The 18,710-nt window shown below is 44.5% G+C and overlaps 1 protein-coding gene and 1 pseudogene across 1 annotated transcript in view; one reads left to right on the top strand and one right to left on the bottom strand.

Moving 5' to 3' along the window:
- Nucleotides 1–18,710, top strand: part of LOC126481297 (uncharacterized) — a 452,512-nt gene that overhangs the window by 53,899 nt on the left and 379,903 nt on the right. The gene's annotated exons all lie outside the window — the stretch shown is intronic.
- Nucleotides 2,554–2,671, bottom strand: LOC126482827 (5S ribosomal RNA; annotated as a pseudogene).

Raw genomic sequence — 18,710 nt, 5'->3', positions numbered from 1 at the left:
GTCACTCTTGAAAGCGTATCGGATAGAACTGAAAGAGAAGTTCCAAAGAAGAGCAGTGTGTTTCGTCACACATTCATTTAGTAAGCGCGAAAGCGTCACGGAGATGCTCACCCAAGATGCTACACGAGAGGCACTCTGCAACGAGACGAGGCGTGTTGTTAAAATTCCGGGAAATTAGTTTCCGAAAATATTGAACCAACATATTTCTCCCTTCTTCATACACCTCGGAAAATGACCATGATGGTAAAATTAGAGACAATCGATCCCACATGGAGCCTTACCGACAATCGCCCTTCCTCCGCACCATTCGCAAATGGAACAGGAAACGCGGAAAATGAGAGTGGTACACAAAATATCCTTCGGTACAAACCATAAGTAGGTTTGCGGAGTAGGTGAAAGGTAGTGATCACTTAATATACGAGGGCGTGTTGAAAAATAATGTCTCCGAATTTTTTTATGTATGAGCTGTTAAGACGGCCTTGCCGCATTGGATACACCGGTTCCCATGGGATCACCGAAGTTAAGCGCTGTTGGGCGTGGTCGGCACTTGGATGGGTGACCATCCAGGCCGCCATGCACTGTTGCCATTTTTCGGGGGTGCACTCACCCTCGTGATGCTAATTGAGGAGCTACTCGACCGAATAGTAGCGGCTTCGGTCAAGAATACCATCTTACGACCGGGAGAGCGGTGTGCTGCCCCACCGCCCCTCCTATCCGCATCCTCCACCGAGGATGACACGGCGGTCGGATGGTCCCGGTAGGCCACTCGTGGCCTGAAGGCGGAGTGAACTGTTAAGGCTTCTTAAATAAAACAAACGTTATTGACATTCTACATCTTTACCCTTCATGTTTGCAAATTTGTTTCTTAACATAGTCTCCCTGGTGACGAACACATTTCTCCCAACGGGAGACCACTTCGTTAATAACGTCACTGTAGAATGTTTGACTTTTTCGACGGAACAATGGTTTAACGTCCATTAGACAACAAGGCCATCAGAAACGGAACACAAGCTCGGAAACTCCCGAGACTTGGAAAGGAAATCGTCCGTGCTCTTTCAAAAGAAACATCCCGGCATTTTCCTGGAGTGTTTTAGCGAAATCACGGACAACCTGAATCTGGATGGTCGGAAACGGATTCAAACCGTCGTCCTCCCGAATGTTAGTCCAGACTGGTAACCACAGCGTGACCTCGCTCGGTTTTGTTGACGGAACCACGATCTCACTTCCGCATGCAACGCTTCACCACTATCAAAGTGAAGTCCTCGAAAGTGTTCATTAAGTTCTGCAAAGAGATGAAATTCGAGGGCGTAGGATTGTTGCAGATGTAACGGCACTCGTGTGTGGTCTGGCATTGTCGTTCTGAAGGAGAGGGTGCTTCATGTTTGGATCAACTCTCCGGATTTGGAATCCGATTACAGCACGCTGTTTCTCATGCACCGACATAGTTACGTTACAGACCGCCATGTTACACCAGACAATTCGGAGCCCTGTAGCGTCAGAGGACTGCAGATATGTGGTGGTGAAGAATAAAGGTACAGAATGTTAGTAACGTTTGTAAGCAATAAGAGTTTTCAGATTAAAAATTCCGAGGCATTATTTTGCAGCACGCCCTCGGAGTCCTTTATTTAGAACGTAGTTTCATCTACTGTCGTCATCACATCTGAAATTAAAATCAAAGGAAGGCAAAAACAAGAGGTACTTGTAATAAACTGCCCGTCCGCTCCCGGTAGCTGAGTGATCAGCGCGACAGAATGTCAATCCTAAGGGCCCGGGTTCGATTGCCGGCTGGGTCGGAGATTTTCTCCGCTCAGGGACTGGGTGTTGTGTTGTCCTCATCATCATCATTTCATAGCAAGTCGCCGAAGTGACGTCAGATCAAAAGACTGGCACCCGGTGAACGGTCTACCCGACGGGAGGCCCTAGTCACACGACTTTTTTTTTAATAAACTGCCTAAAGAAAAAACTGAAGCTCTAGCAGACATGGCCCCAATTTCAATACAACTTCGTACATGCACACACAATTGACAGGTGTATGAACAATTAAAGTTGCAATTGTCTGTGACGGGTACAGGTTTCGCAAGATACAATGACCGACGCGTAGTGACTAGTTTTCGTCCAAAGAGCAGAGCGAGTTCATTCATTTGTTCAGAAGGGGAGCCCGACAGGCGATTGCCACCTTTTGGCCGGTCGGCGATGACAGAATCGACGAGCACGTCCTGCAATCTTTCTCAAACGATAGTACAGAAACTAGTCGGTAAAAAAATTCAATTTTGCTTTACTTCTAGCTGTATATGTCAGGTTCATTATGCGGTGCTCATCACTTCCTTAATGCTCATAAGCTCTAACTCCGTCCGAACAGGCCATGAAGACCCAATGGTACCGACCGGCCGCCGTGTCATCCTCAGGCCACAGGCGTCAGTCGATGCGGATATGGAGGGGCATGTAGTCAGCACACCGCTCTGCCGGCCGTATGTCAGTTTACGAGACCGGAGCCGCAACTTCTCAATCAATTAGCTCCTCAGTTTGCCTCACAAGTGCTGAGTGCACCCCGCTTGCCAACAGCGCTCGGCAGACCGGATGGTCACCCAACCAAGTGATAGCCCAGCTCAACAGCGCTTAACTTCGGTGATCTGACGGGAACCGGTGTTACCACTGCGGCAAGGCCGTTGGCGTTAGTAATCATGGTTATTGTGATATGTACGTGGACGTCATACACTGCGCGAAATTCGGAAAATTTTGCAAAGTAAAATAGGGATCGCAATGATTTTGCGTCTGCTGCATAATATTCTGTATTTAGCTAAAATATTGAATTTTTCTTTACACTTGGTTGGAGGTCTCTATCAATCACCAATCTCGAGAAAACTGATCTAACGTAACGCTCTCATTTGCGATCGCACTGCGCCAGTGATAAAGTCAGAGCGAAACATCCACTATATTCCTCGTATTTCATAAACGGTCTAAGACATCGAAACGAGATTTTGGCAAATGATAACACACAAAGAGAAGAGTATTTTGCCGGATCGTTATTACGCAAAATATAATTATTTACCATGTTATTCCACTAACTACAGACTTTTCTGATGAAAGAATGTAATTTTTAACGGACATCGATGGCTGGTGAAACGAGAAATGCTATGGGTTTTGGAACAACATAAGTGAAGCCATTAAGCGTCTATTTTGTACCGAGGATATGCTTTTCCGTAAGACGCTGACTTTACTTTTCCTCAGTTCCTCACTTAATAAACTTAATTAGACCACTGTTTCAGAATTCTCTCGCAAAGGCATCTGCACATGTTAGTAAGGTGAGACCACGTAAACTCCGCTGAGTTTTGGCAACAGAAGCAAATTTTAACATGGCAACAAGAGAAATGTGTAGGGTTTACTCAAAATTCCCCACTTGTGCCTCTTAAATGAAAGTTATAAATGATTAACAAACCACACAAAAATAAATTTCTGCGTTTTTGGAGGAACTTTTTTTAGATACTATACAAAGAACAGATAACAGATCTTTTTGAATAGTCACCACGCAAGTGTGGGCGTGGAGGGCCCATTTAATATTTACCAAAACTGTAAACGTAGGCTTCGGCTTAGAACGGCACTTTCTCTCCAGCGGTCGGCATTTCCCCTGCATCGCTCTGAACGACCGCTCACCACTGCCGCTCTCACCACGCTACCCCAGCCGACTGCGCATCTAGCGGCCACGGCAGTTTGGGCGCACTGCAGAGCGGTCACGAGAGTGCTCTTTATGTTTAGTGTAGTAATCTGGCTCAATAGAGTAGTATGTGAGGTGTGAAGAGCGTTAGATGTTGAGGGATTACTGTGAAGGACACAGAAGTGCGGCGTACGGGTGTGAGGCAACCGGCTGGTCTAATCGTGCAATATTCAGATTTGTGGGGCATTCGGATGTGCCAGTGGCCGATGATGGACTGCGTAGGAAGAGCAATGGACTCCCTGTGCTGTCACCGCCAGACACCACACTTGCTAGGTGGTAGCCTTTAAATCGGCCGCGGTCCACTAGTATACGTCGGACCCGCGTGTCGTCACTATCAGTGATTGCAGACCGAGCGCCGCCACACGGCAGGTCTACTCTAGAGAGACTCCCTAGCACTCGCCCTAGTTGTACAGCCGACTTTGCTAGCGATGGTTCACTGTCTACATACGCTCTCACTTGCAGAGACGACAGTTTAGCATAGCCTTCAGCTACGTCATTTGCTACGACCTAGCAAGGCGCTATATTCAGTTACTATAATTACTATCTTCAAGAATGTATCGTGAACAGATAATATTGTGAATCATGTACCGTCAAGAGCGACGTTCATCATTAATGGATTAAAGTTAAGTATCAAACTAATTACGTCCGCTTTCTGAATTCTCATTCCTTGTCATGTTCCAGACCTCACGTCAGTATAGTTCTTCTCTCCTCACGCCAGCCTGCGTGAGCTAAAACGCGTGCATTTCGGCCTCCACTCGTAACACGGTGTTGGCTCTTCTGCTAACACAAAACTCCCTGTAACATTCTGCATTTCCCGCACTACTTGGTAGAGACTAGCAACAGCCGCGATGGAGCATTGCTGTTCCAAGACTGCCGTTGCCACCACAACACAAACGTCTGCGTTTGGAGTGCTGTCGTAACCGGGCAGCATCAACTTATGTTGAATGGCGTCGCGATGTTTTCAGCGATGCATCGAAGTTTTGCAGAACCCAGGAGAACCATCATTGGCGATAACGGCTGCGAACTGGGTACAGGCGCCATTCTTCCAATGTTTTGGAGATACACAGCGGTGCTACTTCCTGAGGTCAGAATGTTGGTTTAGTCTGGAACCGCGCGACCGCTACGGACGCAGGTTCGAATCCTGCCTTGGGCATGGATGTGTGTGATGTCCTTAGGTTAGTTAGGTTTAAGTAGTTCTAAGTTCTAGGGGACTGATGACCTCAGAAGTTAAGTCCCATAGTGCTCAGAGCCATTTGAACCATTCAGAATGTCGGCAACCATCATATATGAGTTCAAGTCACAGCTGGTAAAGACTGAGGGAACTCTTAATGTCACAATGGACACATTCCATCCTCAGGTGTTATCTCTCATGTGACAGTGACATAGTGCCATTTTTTAACAAGACAATGCTCGTCTACAGATGACGTTGAAGTTGCCACGAGGCCAGCAAGATCCCTAGATCTGTCCCTGATGGAACATGGGTGTACCAGCTCGGGTGTCAATTCCGTCTTAGCGCCAGTGTCCAGGATATCAAGGTCCAGTTACAAGGGCCTTAGGAGAGGATACAGAGGCCTTATGACAACCTTCCCAAACTAATCAGTGTTTGCATCCAGGCAGAGGGGGTTCAGTGACATACTGATAAGTGAACTCACTGTCAAGTTCATGGTAAATTTGATTCGGTTTTGTAATCTCTGTAATAACATACCCTCTTAGCCCGCGGAATTTCATTTTGTTTGCTCACTCACTTCACTCTTTTTGTCAGGTAGTGTGCATTGTCAGGCTTCAAGACTCTGAAAATTCAAAAGTTAAAATTTTTTAAAAAGTTCACTCACCACAAGTAAGAACGTGTAAATAATGCTGAAGTGTCAATAAAACCTGTACCCAAGCCTGGCGTCAACTCGGCTCAAAAATTTACGGAGAAGTGTTAGCCAAGACGTGACGCTACCGTGGTGGATGTTGCTTTCATTTTTTCCTCAGGTCATTGTGATAAAGGGACAGACAGTCTTACATACATACTAAGTTAAATTATAAAACACCACACTGTCACACATTCATAGAATTAAGTTTTCAGATGGCAGTAATTAATAATTTCATATGGAGTTCACCTACAAGCGGTATTCAATAAAGTACAGGGCTACCATAAATGTTTCATTTGTTTTCAGAGTCCTCTGTTTTACAAAGAATTACTTGTACATATATCACTGATGCATGAATAGAATCGTAAACTGAGTTTGCATTGTTACCGTTACGAGTGCAGTGGCTTCACAAAATGGCCGTAAAGGAAGGAAAAAGTTTTGACGTGTTGGAATATGCAAGTGCTTATGAGTTACAGTACAATGTGGACCTTAAGGAAAGAATGGTCATATAAACATAGCATTGATATGGACAATTTAGTGTCGCTGATTGTCTCTGTAAACGGAAAAGTATCGGTTGATCAAGTGTGCCAGATGTGACCGTGGAGAGGGTGAGGAAAACTTTCGTGCGCAGTCCAAAAAAAGTAACGGTCCGCGAAAGCCACGAATTTGAAACACCGCAGCGATGTGTGTGGAAGAGTTTGCGACGGCGGTTACATTTCAATCAGATTAATTAAATAATTAGAATCAAAAGATTCAGTTTTGCATCACAGTGCAGGAAGCCCTTGAGGATTAATCGCCACGATATGAGAGTGTGGGGCAACGAAATCCTCATGAAGTTGTGGCGCATGAATCAGATTTTTCAAACGTTAATGCCCTCTGAGCAACGTCACAGTCGAAGCTGCAGCAGCCGTTTTTCTTCTGTGAGAAGAATGTGACGGGTACCTCTTACCTTAGTATGTTGTGGGTGTGGAGGTTTCCATAACTGACTGCTGATTCCGAGAATTTCATCTTCGAACAATACAGGACATCCTCTCATTGGAGCATCGATGTACATCGCTACCTAAACGACCCATCGCTAGACTGGACGTACTGGCGAAGATGATGCAGCTTAGTTCCCTTGGGCCTTTAGGTCGCCTGGCCAAACGTCTTGTAACTTTTTCCTTTGGGGATACATTAAAGACCCTGTTTATGTACCCCGTATGACATGAACCCTGGAGAACGCATCAATGCTGCTCTGATGACCACTGACAGGATGTTGCTACGTCAACGACAATGGAAGAATTTTAGGAAAGCTTGGTTGAGGATGTAGAAAGACCGCATATAGAACACTAGTGCAACCGATTCTTGAGTACTGCTTGTTTGTTTGGGATCCACTTTAGGTCGAATTGAAGGAAGACATCAAAGATGGTCGCAGGTGGGCTACTAGGCTTGTTACCTGTAGATTCTAGCAACACTGGAATGTTATAGAGATGATTCTGGAACTCAAACGAGAATCCATGGAGGAAAGGCGACATTCTGTTCGAGGACCACTGCTGAGAAAATTTACAGAACCGGCATTTGAAGCTGATTTCAGAAATATTCTGCTGCAGCCAATCGGACCACGAAGACAAGAGAAAATAGGACTCTTACGGAGGCATATAGATAGTCGTTTTCCCCTCGCTCTATTTGCGAGTGGAACAGGACAGGACATGGCTAATAGTGTTACAGGGTACCCTCTGCTTCGCGTACTGTGGTTTGCGGAATATGTACTAGATGTAGATGTAGAATTTATGGAACGACCTTGACTACCGTTTCAACGTGTGTCGTCTGGCCAGAGGGGCACTCATACAACATCTGTAGAGTGCAAAATGCAAACTTGGTGAGTTCAGTATTTTAATCATGCATCAATAATGTAATACTTCGGAAAAAAGGAGCTTTGAAAACGAATGAATCGTTTACAGTAGCCCTATATTGATATATTTTGTTTTGGTTACCGATCTCCGCCACAGAAAATACGACACACAAACAGCTAACAAGGGAACCTCCCCATCGCACCCCCCTCAGATTTAGTTATAAGTTGACACAGTGGATAGGCCTTGAAAAACCGAACACAGATCAATCGAGAAAACAGGAAGACGTTGTGTGGAACTATGAAAAAAATAAGCAAAATATACAAACTGAGTAGTCCATGTGCAAGATAGGCAACATCAAGGACAACCTGAATTCGGGAGCGCTGTGGTCTCGTGGTTAGCGTGAGCAGCTGCGCGACGCAAGGTCCTTAGTTCAAATCTTCCCTGAAGTGAAAATTTTAATTTTTTACTTTCAGACAATTATGTGACGCACATGCCGTCACCAGTGTCGTATAGAATATATCAGACGCGTTTTCCTGTGGAGGAATCGGTTGACTTATGACCTTGCTATCAAATGTTATCGGTTCCCATTGGAGAGGCACGTCCTTTCGTCTACTAATCGCACGGTTTTGCGGTGCGGTCGCAAAATACAGACACTAAACTTATTACAGTGAACAGAGACGTCAATGAACGAACGGACAGATCACAACTTTGCGAAAAAAAAGAAGTAAATATTTCACTCGAGGGAAGACTTGAACCAAGGACCTCTCGTTCCGCAGCTGCTCACGCTAACCACGGGACCACGGCGCTCCTGACCCGCCGCTGTCCATGAAGTTTGTATATTTAGCTTATTTTTTTCATAGTTCCACACAACTTCTTCCTGTTTTCTCGGTTGATCTGTGTTCAGTTTTTCAAGGCCTATCCACTGTGCCAACGTATAACTAAATCTGAGGGGGGTGCGATGGGGAGGTTCCCTTGTAAGAAACGATAACGCAGCGAAGCACAGACTTTACACGAATGCAGACAGATGGCGCCCGCAAAACACTTCCCTCGCGTTAACTGGGGTTGTGGCGACATCCGCCACGTCACGGAAACAGCGAACTATCGACGACGGTATAAAGGCTGTTAAAAGGAGAAAGATAGGGACCGGACAAAAGAATGAAATCGGCTTGGTATTACGGTGAAACGGGTGCCATTTTTACAGTCAAATTATAGGCTGTTCCATAATGTTTCAAATCATAAGAATACCATCCAGTCAATTAGAGTTCGTAGTATCCCTGTAGACGATAACCTATGTCGTTACCCGTGACTCCAGTTTTCAGAATTTCTGCAGGTGCGGACATTCATAGGAGTTTATTATCCGATCTACACAAATATCTGCGTCTGCGTCTACGTCTATACTCCGCGATCCACCTAGCGGTGTGTGGCTGAGGGCGTTTTGTGAACCATTGTCACTTACCCCCTTTCCTGTTCCAACCAAGAATGGTTCGCGGGATGAACGATTGCCGGTAAGCCTCTGTGTAGTCTAGAATCTCTATGAATTAATTTTCGTGGTCTTTTCGAGAAATATCCGTAGGAGGAAGCAATATATCTCTTTAGTCTTCTAGGAACGCATACTCTCGAAACTTTAACAGTAAACCATACCGTAACACAGAACGTTTCTCTGCAGTGTCTGCCATTGGAATTGCTTGATCATCTCCGTCACGCTTTCGTGCTTATTAAATGAACCTGTAAAGAAACGCGCTGCTCTTCTTTGGGTCTTCTCTACTTCATCTGTCTATGCTATCTGGTACAGATTCCATACTGACGAGCAAAATTCAAATATTGGTCGAACGAGGGCTTTGTAAGCGAGCTCGTTTGTTGACGGACCACATTTCCTGAGAAGTCTTCAAAGAAATCTCAGTTTAGTATCTCCCTTTCGTGCGATTAGCTTTATATGGCCGTTCCACTTCAAATCCCTCAGTACGCTACTCATAGATATTGTATGGAAGTAACTGCTTCTTGCGATTATCCTGCAATCGTGTAATCATACAGTACTGTAACTGCGACTGAAAGTTGTGAGTGTGGAGTGCGAACATTTCCAATGATATTTGTTACTATTCTAAAAAAGCTGATAGGTTGCAAAAAGTAGTCACTAGATCTTACTGGAAGTCTTGATAACTCGCTTCGGACAGTGATTTGGACATTCTAAGAGACCTTTAAATTTATGCTCATAGTCTTAATAACCCCAATAGTGTAATCACTGAACAAGTAACAAGTATCAGACAATAGTTTTCAGAATTTTTGATGAACTACTAGTTTAATTTCACTTTTATATTTCTCACTAGCATAAATGTAATTTCTTCCGTTTTATTTGTGACGTATTTTCTTCTTTACTGTTATTTCATACCCCTGCTCCATATGGGCAGGGGAGGGCTGTCAGTGGCACAGTCCGACGCTCTTTATCCGAGAGACATAACAGTTATTAGAAAAGATGAAACGAAACATATAATAAGGCGATAAAAAGGGGAACATAATAAGGGAGGAGACAATAGGGGTTGAAAATATGCCAACACGGAGACGTTCATTGTGTGACTCAGTTAAAAAAGGTCCACATAAAAATAAAAACGCATTTGACGATGCGGGAAGCACATAAAATACATCGGTGTTGCAAGCACAAGATAAAGGTAGGCGACGGTATCAAAAGCCTATACCCGAACGACAGAACTTAAAAAAACAGTGCACTAAACGGAGCACACACGACAAAGATTATTTGCGACGTACAAATCGTGTCAAATAAAACTAGTTACTTCGTAACTACGACTTTATGCGTAGGTTTCACCTTTTTACTTTTTTCTGTTTGGCCATTTGTGCTAAATACGTTTTACATTGCCTGTATGTTAGCATGAAATACGCACAACTTCGTGTTTGTGTAACTATCTGTTCTTACTGAAAAAAAATCTTCTTAATAAGTAACTGTTTACTATGCTATACTATGGGCTACAGCGCCACCACTCAGACGCCATCTATGGTAAGCGAGGTTACTTGTGCAGTGTCGAGGGACGCTACATTCATTCGCCTTCTAGCTGTCTATATGTCATATCAGTATTTCTTTCCTAATGTGCATAATAGTAACTTCGCGTCTTAGAACTCGGTAGACTTCTTTGTCACAGCACTACTCATACTACATTGTGATACGTGTTTTGCCGGCCGGAGTGGCCGAGCGGTTCTAGGCGCTACAGTCTGGAACCGCGCGACTACTACGGTCGCAGGTTCGAATCTGCTACCACCAAGTAGAGGCGCTGCTCATTCGCTGCCGGAATAATGGTTATTCTTCGTCTTTTACTGTCCCTGTTAACACGTATCGATAAAACTAATATTGCCCCAGACTGTCGAGTGGGCACGTAAATATTCGCTCTAAAAATAACTTTGTTTCTAACGCGTAACCAACCGGCGCTTTCCGTTGAGAGACATAATGAGCTGTATTTATTTGGCCTAACTCCAGCTACACACTGCAAGAACGAAATTGCAAATATCTGCTAAAACAACAGAGAAAATGCGCCTGACGACCCATAGGAGAGACACCCGGTATATAGTCCGCGAGCAGCACGGACACACAGACTTTCTTGGACTGCGATGTTCCCAAAGTTGCGTCTCGAGGGAACAATACTGTCTTTCATCCAGTTATTCCAGTTTACATATTCTGAGCAATTTCGTTACATTTTGGTATGGGCAATATGTGTTCAATAATCCTATCAGCGCTCTTCTGCATTCGTTCTATGTCTGTTCCCATTTCTGCTTGGTGAGAACTCCAAACACTGGTCCATCGCTACAGTAATATAGTTGTATCTTCGCATCTTCTTCTATCAGTATGTCTTGAAAGCTCTCTGTTGGATTCCTTTCATGTTAATTTCTTAAAACTTTTGTCATTTATGGCATACATTCCACTTCTAAATTTACTGTGGCGTTTCTGACTATATGGGAGGAGACTGAGCAGTGAAACGTGTTACTTTCACACATTAACAAGAACGATCTGTCACACTACTATACTTTAAAACACAGTTTATATGTAATTCATGTCACACAGTCTCATACGGAACCTACATCCGCTTTCTTTTATATACTGTATATGATAAGATACTGTCATCCCCCTTCACTTCTGTGTGAAAGGATGAATGAGAAAATGTGTTTCTAGTTGCATGCTCGATGGTAGCAAACAAGCCGGTCTGCTAGAGAACAGTAGGACCAACGTCGGAAGAGGTAGCTACGCTTTCTAAAAGCAAAGAGGTTTCTATTCTTGGTATGGTCCTGTCCGTCCCTTGTCATGTTGGTATAGGAAGCTGCCTCCCTGGTCACTCCCGTTTGTATCTGTGAGGTAACCTCGGTAGGGGCCCATGGCAGTCTGTCCGCGGCGAGCGTCTGAAGTGGTAAGATCTCTGCCTAAGCGTGTCTCTGATAAGTCCGTAGGAGAATGGATTTCTTAAGTTCAGCCTAACTAAATATTTAATCACCTTTATTTCAGGTTTAGATCTAAAATATCTTATGTTATCTTAAATTGCAACGCAGTGTAATTCGAGTGTGAAGTTCAGAATATCTTCCAGTAGTTGCTTTGTCACTACTTTATGAGTAAAGTGGAACTACGTGTTGATGATTCATAACTCTAACTAAGATCATCAATCTTAAATGCCAATGTGCGTGAGATTATAACGTGTCGTCTTGACAATATTTTTCAATATAGCGACTTTTCTTTATGTTCAAACCACGTGGGGTGTACTTTGTGAGACCAGTACCACGTGCTTATACAATTGTTTGACCCATCAGGTTAACAGTAAGATGATAGTAACCAGTTCGAGGTTTTTTCTTTTGCAAATTGCGTTTCGATGTAATTTATTTTAATTATCAAAATTATTGTGGAGCTACACTTTTTGTGTAAACCAAGTTGACCACGTGAAGCATGTGGTGTAATCATCAAAGTAGCCCTCAGCTATTCTTTTCAGGAAGATTTCACAGAGAGTTAGTATGAATTTAGTATACCAGTGTGTGGTAATTTCATGACGGACAAGATGCGCTACGAACGTAGCTTCTTTGGGTGAAAATTGAAGCGGTTGGTTGTGGTTAATTTCCTCTTGCATATGTTTCAACGTTCTTCGTGTGTTTTTTTTATGAATGCAGTGTTGTATGCAGTCTCCCAATCTTGGCTCCATATTTGATGTGTTCTGTAAGATTACAAACTCACATTTTCACAATCCTAAATAAGGCACCAGTTTAGTTATGAATCAAGTTTGATATGCTGAAATTTTAACAGAACAATGATCAGTGTTAAAATAAATGTCCAAATACAAACTGATTTATTTCTTTTTGTTCAAATTCTCTTTAATATATATATATATATATATACTCCTGGAAATGGAAAAAAGAACACATTGACACCGGTGTGTCAGACCCACCATACTTGCTCCGGACACTGCGAGAGGGCTGTACAAGCAATGATCACACGCACGGCACAGCGGACACACCAGGAACCGTGGTGTTGGCCGTCGAATGGCGCTAGCTGCGCAGCATTTGTGCACCGCCGCCGTCAGTGTCAGCCAGTTTGCCGTGGCATACGGAGCTCCATCGCAGTCTTTAACACTGGTAGCATGCCGCGACAGCGTGGACGTGAACCGTATGTGCAGTTGACGGACTTTGAGCGAGGGCGTATAGTGGGTATGCGGGAGGCCGGGTGGACGTACCGCCGAATTGCTCAACACGTGGGGCGTGAGGTCTCCACAGTACATCGATGTTGGCGCCAGTGGTCGGCGGAAGGTGCACGTGCCCGTCGACCTGGGACCGGACCGCAGCGACGCACGGATGCACGCCAAGACCGTAGGATCCTACGCAGTGCCGTAGGGGACCGCACCGCCACTTCCCAGCAAATTAGGGACACTGTTGCTCCTGGGGTATCGGCGAGGACCATTCGCAACCGTCTCCATGAAGCTGGGCTACGGTCCTGCACACCGTTAGGCCGTCTTCCGCTCACGCCCCAACATCGTGCAGCCCGCCTCCAGTGGTGTCGCGACAGGCGTGAATGGAGGGACGAATGGAGACGTGTCGTCTTCAGCGATGAGAGTCGCTTCAGCCTTGGTGCCAATGATGGTCGTATGCGTGTTTGGCGCCGTGCAGGTGAACGCCACAATCAGGACTGCATACGACCGAGGCACACAGGGCCAACACCCGGCATCATGGTGTGGGGAGCGATCTCCTACACTGGCCGTACACCACTGGTGATCGTCGAGGGGACACTGAATAGTGCACGGTACATCGAAACCGTCATCGAACCCATCGTTCTACCATTCCTAGACCGGCAAGGGAACTTGCTGTTCCAACAGGACAATGCACGTCCGCATGTATCCCGTGCCACCCAACGTGCTCTAGAAGGTGTAAGTCAACTACCCTGGCCAGCAAGATCTCCGGATCTGTCCCCCATTGAGCATGTTTGGGACTGGATGAAGCGTCGTCTCACGCGGTCTGCACGTCCAGCACGAACGCTGGTCCAACTGAGGCGCCAGGTGGAAATGGCATGGCAAGCCGTTCCACAGGACTACATCCAGCATCTCTACGATCGTCTCCATGGGAGAATAGCAGCCTGCATTGCTGCGAAAGGTGGATATACACTGTACTAGTGCCGACATTGTGCATGCTCTGTTGCCTGTGTCTATGTGCCTGTGGTTCTGTCAGTGTGATCATGTGATGTATCTGACCCCAGGAATGTGTCAATAAAGTTTCCCCTTCCTGGGACAATGAATTCACGGTGTTCTTATTTCAATTTCCAGGAGTATATATATATATATATATATATATATATATATATATATACAGGGTGAGTCACCTAACATTACCGCTGGATATATTTCGTAAACCACATCAAATACTGGCGAATCGATTCCACAGACCGAACGTGAGGAGAGGGGCTAGTGTAATTGGTTAATACAGACCATAAAAAATGCACGGAAGTATGTTTTTTTAAATGGAACCCCGTTAGTTTTGTTAGCACATCTGAAGATATAAACAAATACGTAATCAGTACCGTTTGTTGCATTGTAAAATATTAATTACATCCGGAGATATTGTAACCTAAAGTTGACGCTTGAGTACCACTCCTCCGCTGTTCGATCGTGTGTATCGGAGAGCACCGAATTACGTAGGGATCCAAAGGGAACGGTGATGGATCTTAGGTACAGGAGAGACTGGAACAGCACATTACGTCCACATGCTAACACCTTTTTATTGGTCTTTTTCACTGACGCACATGTACATTACCAGATGTACTGCGGCATGTACGACATTTATTACGCCAGAGATTGCAATTGTGTGCAGCAAATGATGGCCACCACATTGAACATCTATTGGCCTGACATGTCGGGACACACTCTATTCCACTCCGTAATTGAAAACGGAAACCACGTGTGTACGTGTACCTCACCCCTCATGGTAATGTACATGTGCGTCAGTGAAAAAGACCAATAAAAAGGTGTTACCATGTGGACGTAATGTGCTGTTCCAGTCTCTTCTGTACCTAAGTAAGGTCCATCACCGTTCCCTTTGGATCCCTACGTAATTCGGTGCTCTCCGATACACACGATCGAACAGCAGCGGAGTGGTACTGAAGCGTCAACTTTAGGTTACAATATCTCCGGAAGTAATTAACGTTTTACAATGCAACAAACGGCACTGATTACGTATTTGTTTATATGTTCAGATGTGCTAACAAAACTAACGGGGTTCCATTTAAAAAACGTAGGTTTGTGTTAAAAAACATACTTCCGTGCATTTTTGTATGGTTTGTATTAAACAGTTACACTAGCCCCTCTCCTCACGTTGGGTCTGTGGAATCGGTTCGTCAGTATTTGATGTGGTTTACGAAATATATCCAGCGGTAACGTTAGGTGACTCACCCTGTATATATATCACCGGTTGTTGTAAGATGGTAAGATGACTATTAAAAGATTATAATTAATGTTAGTCTGGTTGGGAATTTGGTAAGCTAGACTGGATACCTGGTGAAATAGTTGCTCAGTAATGCGAGGTTAACTTCCCCAGATAGCTCACGGCTTTTAAACCGCTTTTATTGTCTTGAATATCAGCACCGCTTTCAGATCAAATTAATGCATCAACATTACAGTCTTCTGCAAAGGCTAGGCACCTCTATTGTCCTTTTGTCCCCCACGTACATCTTTGGTATTCCCATTTTTTTTGGCTATGCTATCCACCGTCTGATCACTTCGTCCGGTGCACTGTTGAACAAAATTGGTGACATTCCATCTCCCTTTTGGAGCAGTGATCTCGATATCAGTCTCGTCCGAGAGTGCTTCTCTGAATGTTAACCTTGACTGACTGTCTTCCGATTTTCGTCATTAGTTCTCGTGTTGTGCCGTCTAGTTCTGTATTCAGGGTTCTTCCAAGAGTATGTCTGTCGATGGAGTCATGTGGTTTGGTGAAGTTCACGAACGTTACTACCGTCTTTTTGTTCCTTAATGGTCTATGTCCTACCAGTTGTGTCAGGGTAAATATCTGTTCCGTGCATCCTCTTACCTTCCTAAATCCCGCTTGATAGTCTCCAAATCCAAGGAGTTTCGACCGATATCTGGTAGCGATATTCCTCTGTAGTTGTTTTCATCGCGCTTGTCCTCCTTATGTTTTGGTGGTATGATCGGATTCTCCCATCCTTCTGGTAACTTCTTTGTCCTCTAAATTTAGCAGATAATCATGACCATATTGTCTACCGCCTTGTCAACTCCCCATTGGCTGCTAGCCCATCTTGTCTAGTTGCCCCGTTATTCTTTTCATGGCTTATGGCATGTGCGACCTCATCCCAAGTTGGAAGGCGTGACACTCTCTTCTGTGCCCGTCTCCAATTGCAGCTCCTCTTCAGGTAGTTTGTCGTTCAGCAGAGAAGTTTGCGGTTCAGCAGATCGTGGAAGTATTCTGTAGGTGTCCTACAGTTCTCCTTCGTACTAACCGCCAGTTCCGGTTTCTTATCTCTTACAAACAGTTTTCTGTCCCCATATCCAGTCAGACTCTTTTCGAATGTTTTTCTTAAAGTTATTCTCAATTTTCTTCCGTTCATGCTTCAACTTCTATTTCCTGGTTCACCTCATTTTTCTGGCCGCTTCCGTTCTTACTCGTTGGAAAACCGCACATTTTATGGGGGCTCTCTTGCTGCCTCAATCTCCATATGTTTTCCTGCGGCTCTCTTTCTTACAGTTCTTTTTCCACAGCCCGTGCTTTTTTTCTTTTCTTCCTATCCCTATAATTCAGCCTGCTTCCCCATGTTCAGCTTCATATCTTCCCATTCATTGTATGTTTCAATTCCTTCCTCGTATTTGGCTTAATTGCACCTTAATTTGTCTCCGTTTATGTTTCGGGTGCTCTATTCGTTTGTGGATGTTTACCTGTTTCGAATCCAGTGTCACTTGAATTCTGTAAGACAGTGATTCTGTTCTATTTTTGTGTTCTTTCTGACGTTTGTGTATGGTCTCTCAACGTTCCTCCGACTGATTGCTGCATGGCCAGTCTGGAATTCTACAGGGCAGGTGCATGGGTTTACCCATGCATTTTTCTTACTCGGTTACTACCTGAAGTGCGCTGTCGTCAGTTTCATTTTATGTTCTCGACAGAGTTCAGTTATACTTTCCTCGTTTTTATTTATGACTGGTGTGCTGCGGGCTTGCCTACTATACCATTCTATTAGTTATTACTTCCGGCCTGTGTGTTATAATTGCCTACTAGTGTCTTTACTTGGCTGTGTGATGTACCCATCGATGTTTCATATAGCTCCTCCCAGAAACTGTCTACTACTTTATTGTTTTATTTGTCCTTGTCAGTAGTTGGTACGTGTCCCTTTACTACTGTAACCTGCTCGGATGGTCACAGCTGATATTCCTACCGACCTACTCTTCACTTCAGCTAGGCCACCCTCGTATCTCTTGCTTACTTAGCAAAGCACGAACATGTGTGTCTCACCCTTCACACTCTGATTCCTGGTTTGCCTTTCTGCATAATGAAGGCCTCTGACTTCACCGTGTCTTGTTTCAAATGGTTCAAATGGCTCTGAGCACTATGGGACTCAACATCTTAGGTCATAAGTACCCTAGAGCTTAGAACTACTTAAACCTAACTAACCTAAGGACATCACACACACCCATGCCCGAGGCAGGATTCGAACCTGCGACCGTAGCAGTCCCGCGGTTCCGGACTGCAGCGCCAGAACCGCACGGCCACCGCGGCCGGCTGTGTCTTGTTTCTTCCATGGATAGTATCACGATGCTTTACTGTTTCACCCCAGCTATTACCTTTTTAAGAGTACCAGTTTTGGCCATTGTTTGTATATTTATTCTGAAAATCCTTTTAACTTCAATCTTTATCGAAATTCTTGGGAGCTCCCACTCTGCCCTTACGCACTTTTCGGCAGGCCATCCAGAGTCAGAATGCCTGCTTACGTCACTCTGATGGACGGAAGATTTTCCCGTGGAGTAATTTCGATTCCGTTGTGCCAACCATTCCGGGAGTTAAAAGGAATGCTTGTTGGTAGGGCTCGTATCCGTCCAGTTACGCGACTAATATTGTTAGAGAGGTAGCTGAGAGTTTAAGAGCGAAAGCGATACATTACAAGACGAATGGTTACCTATGAGGGACAAGATTTGGATGGGAATAGGGAATGAAATAGGTAAAAGTCAAGGTCCTGCAGAAATCCATGGATGACAAATGAGATACTGAATTTAACTGACGAAAGGAGAAAATATGAAAGTCCTGTAAATGGAACACGCAAGGGAATACAGACATATAAAAATGATATTGATAGTGCAGAATGGCTAAGCAGAATGTCTAGAGGACAAATGCCATGCAGTAGAAGCATGAAGGTCTCAGGGGAAAGATAGATACCGCCTACAGAAAAAACTAAAGAGAACTTTGGAGAAAAGAGATGCAGCTGTATTAATACACTGCCCGCCCCCGGTAGCTGAGTGGTCAGTGCGGCAGAATGTCAATCCTAAGGGCCCGCGTTCGATTCCCGGGTGGGTCGGAGATTTTCTCCGCTCAGGGACTGGGAGTTGTGTTGTTCTAATCATCAACATTTCATCACCATCGACGTGCAAGTCGCCGAAGTGGCGTCAAATCTAAAAACTTGCACCTGTCGAACGGTCTACCAGACGGGAGGCCCTAGTCACACGACATTTACATTACACTGACGGAAAAAATTGTAACACCAAAAAATAATTAATGTAGAGTAATGAAAATTCGGGGAAACGTTTATCTAGGTGATATATTTAAGCGATTAACTGTGCAGGATCACATATT

Source organism: Schistocerca serialis, chromosome 5 (assembly GCF_023864345.2).
Source record: "Schistocerca serialis cubense isolate TAMUIC-IGC-003099 chromosome 5, iqSchSeri2.2, whole genome shotgun sequence".
NCBI lineage: Eukaryota > Metazoa > Arthropoda > Insecta > Orthoptera > Acrididae > Schistocerca > Schistocerca serialis.
This window is presented reverse-complemented; position numbering and strand designations above follow the sequence as displayed.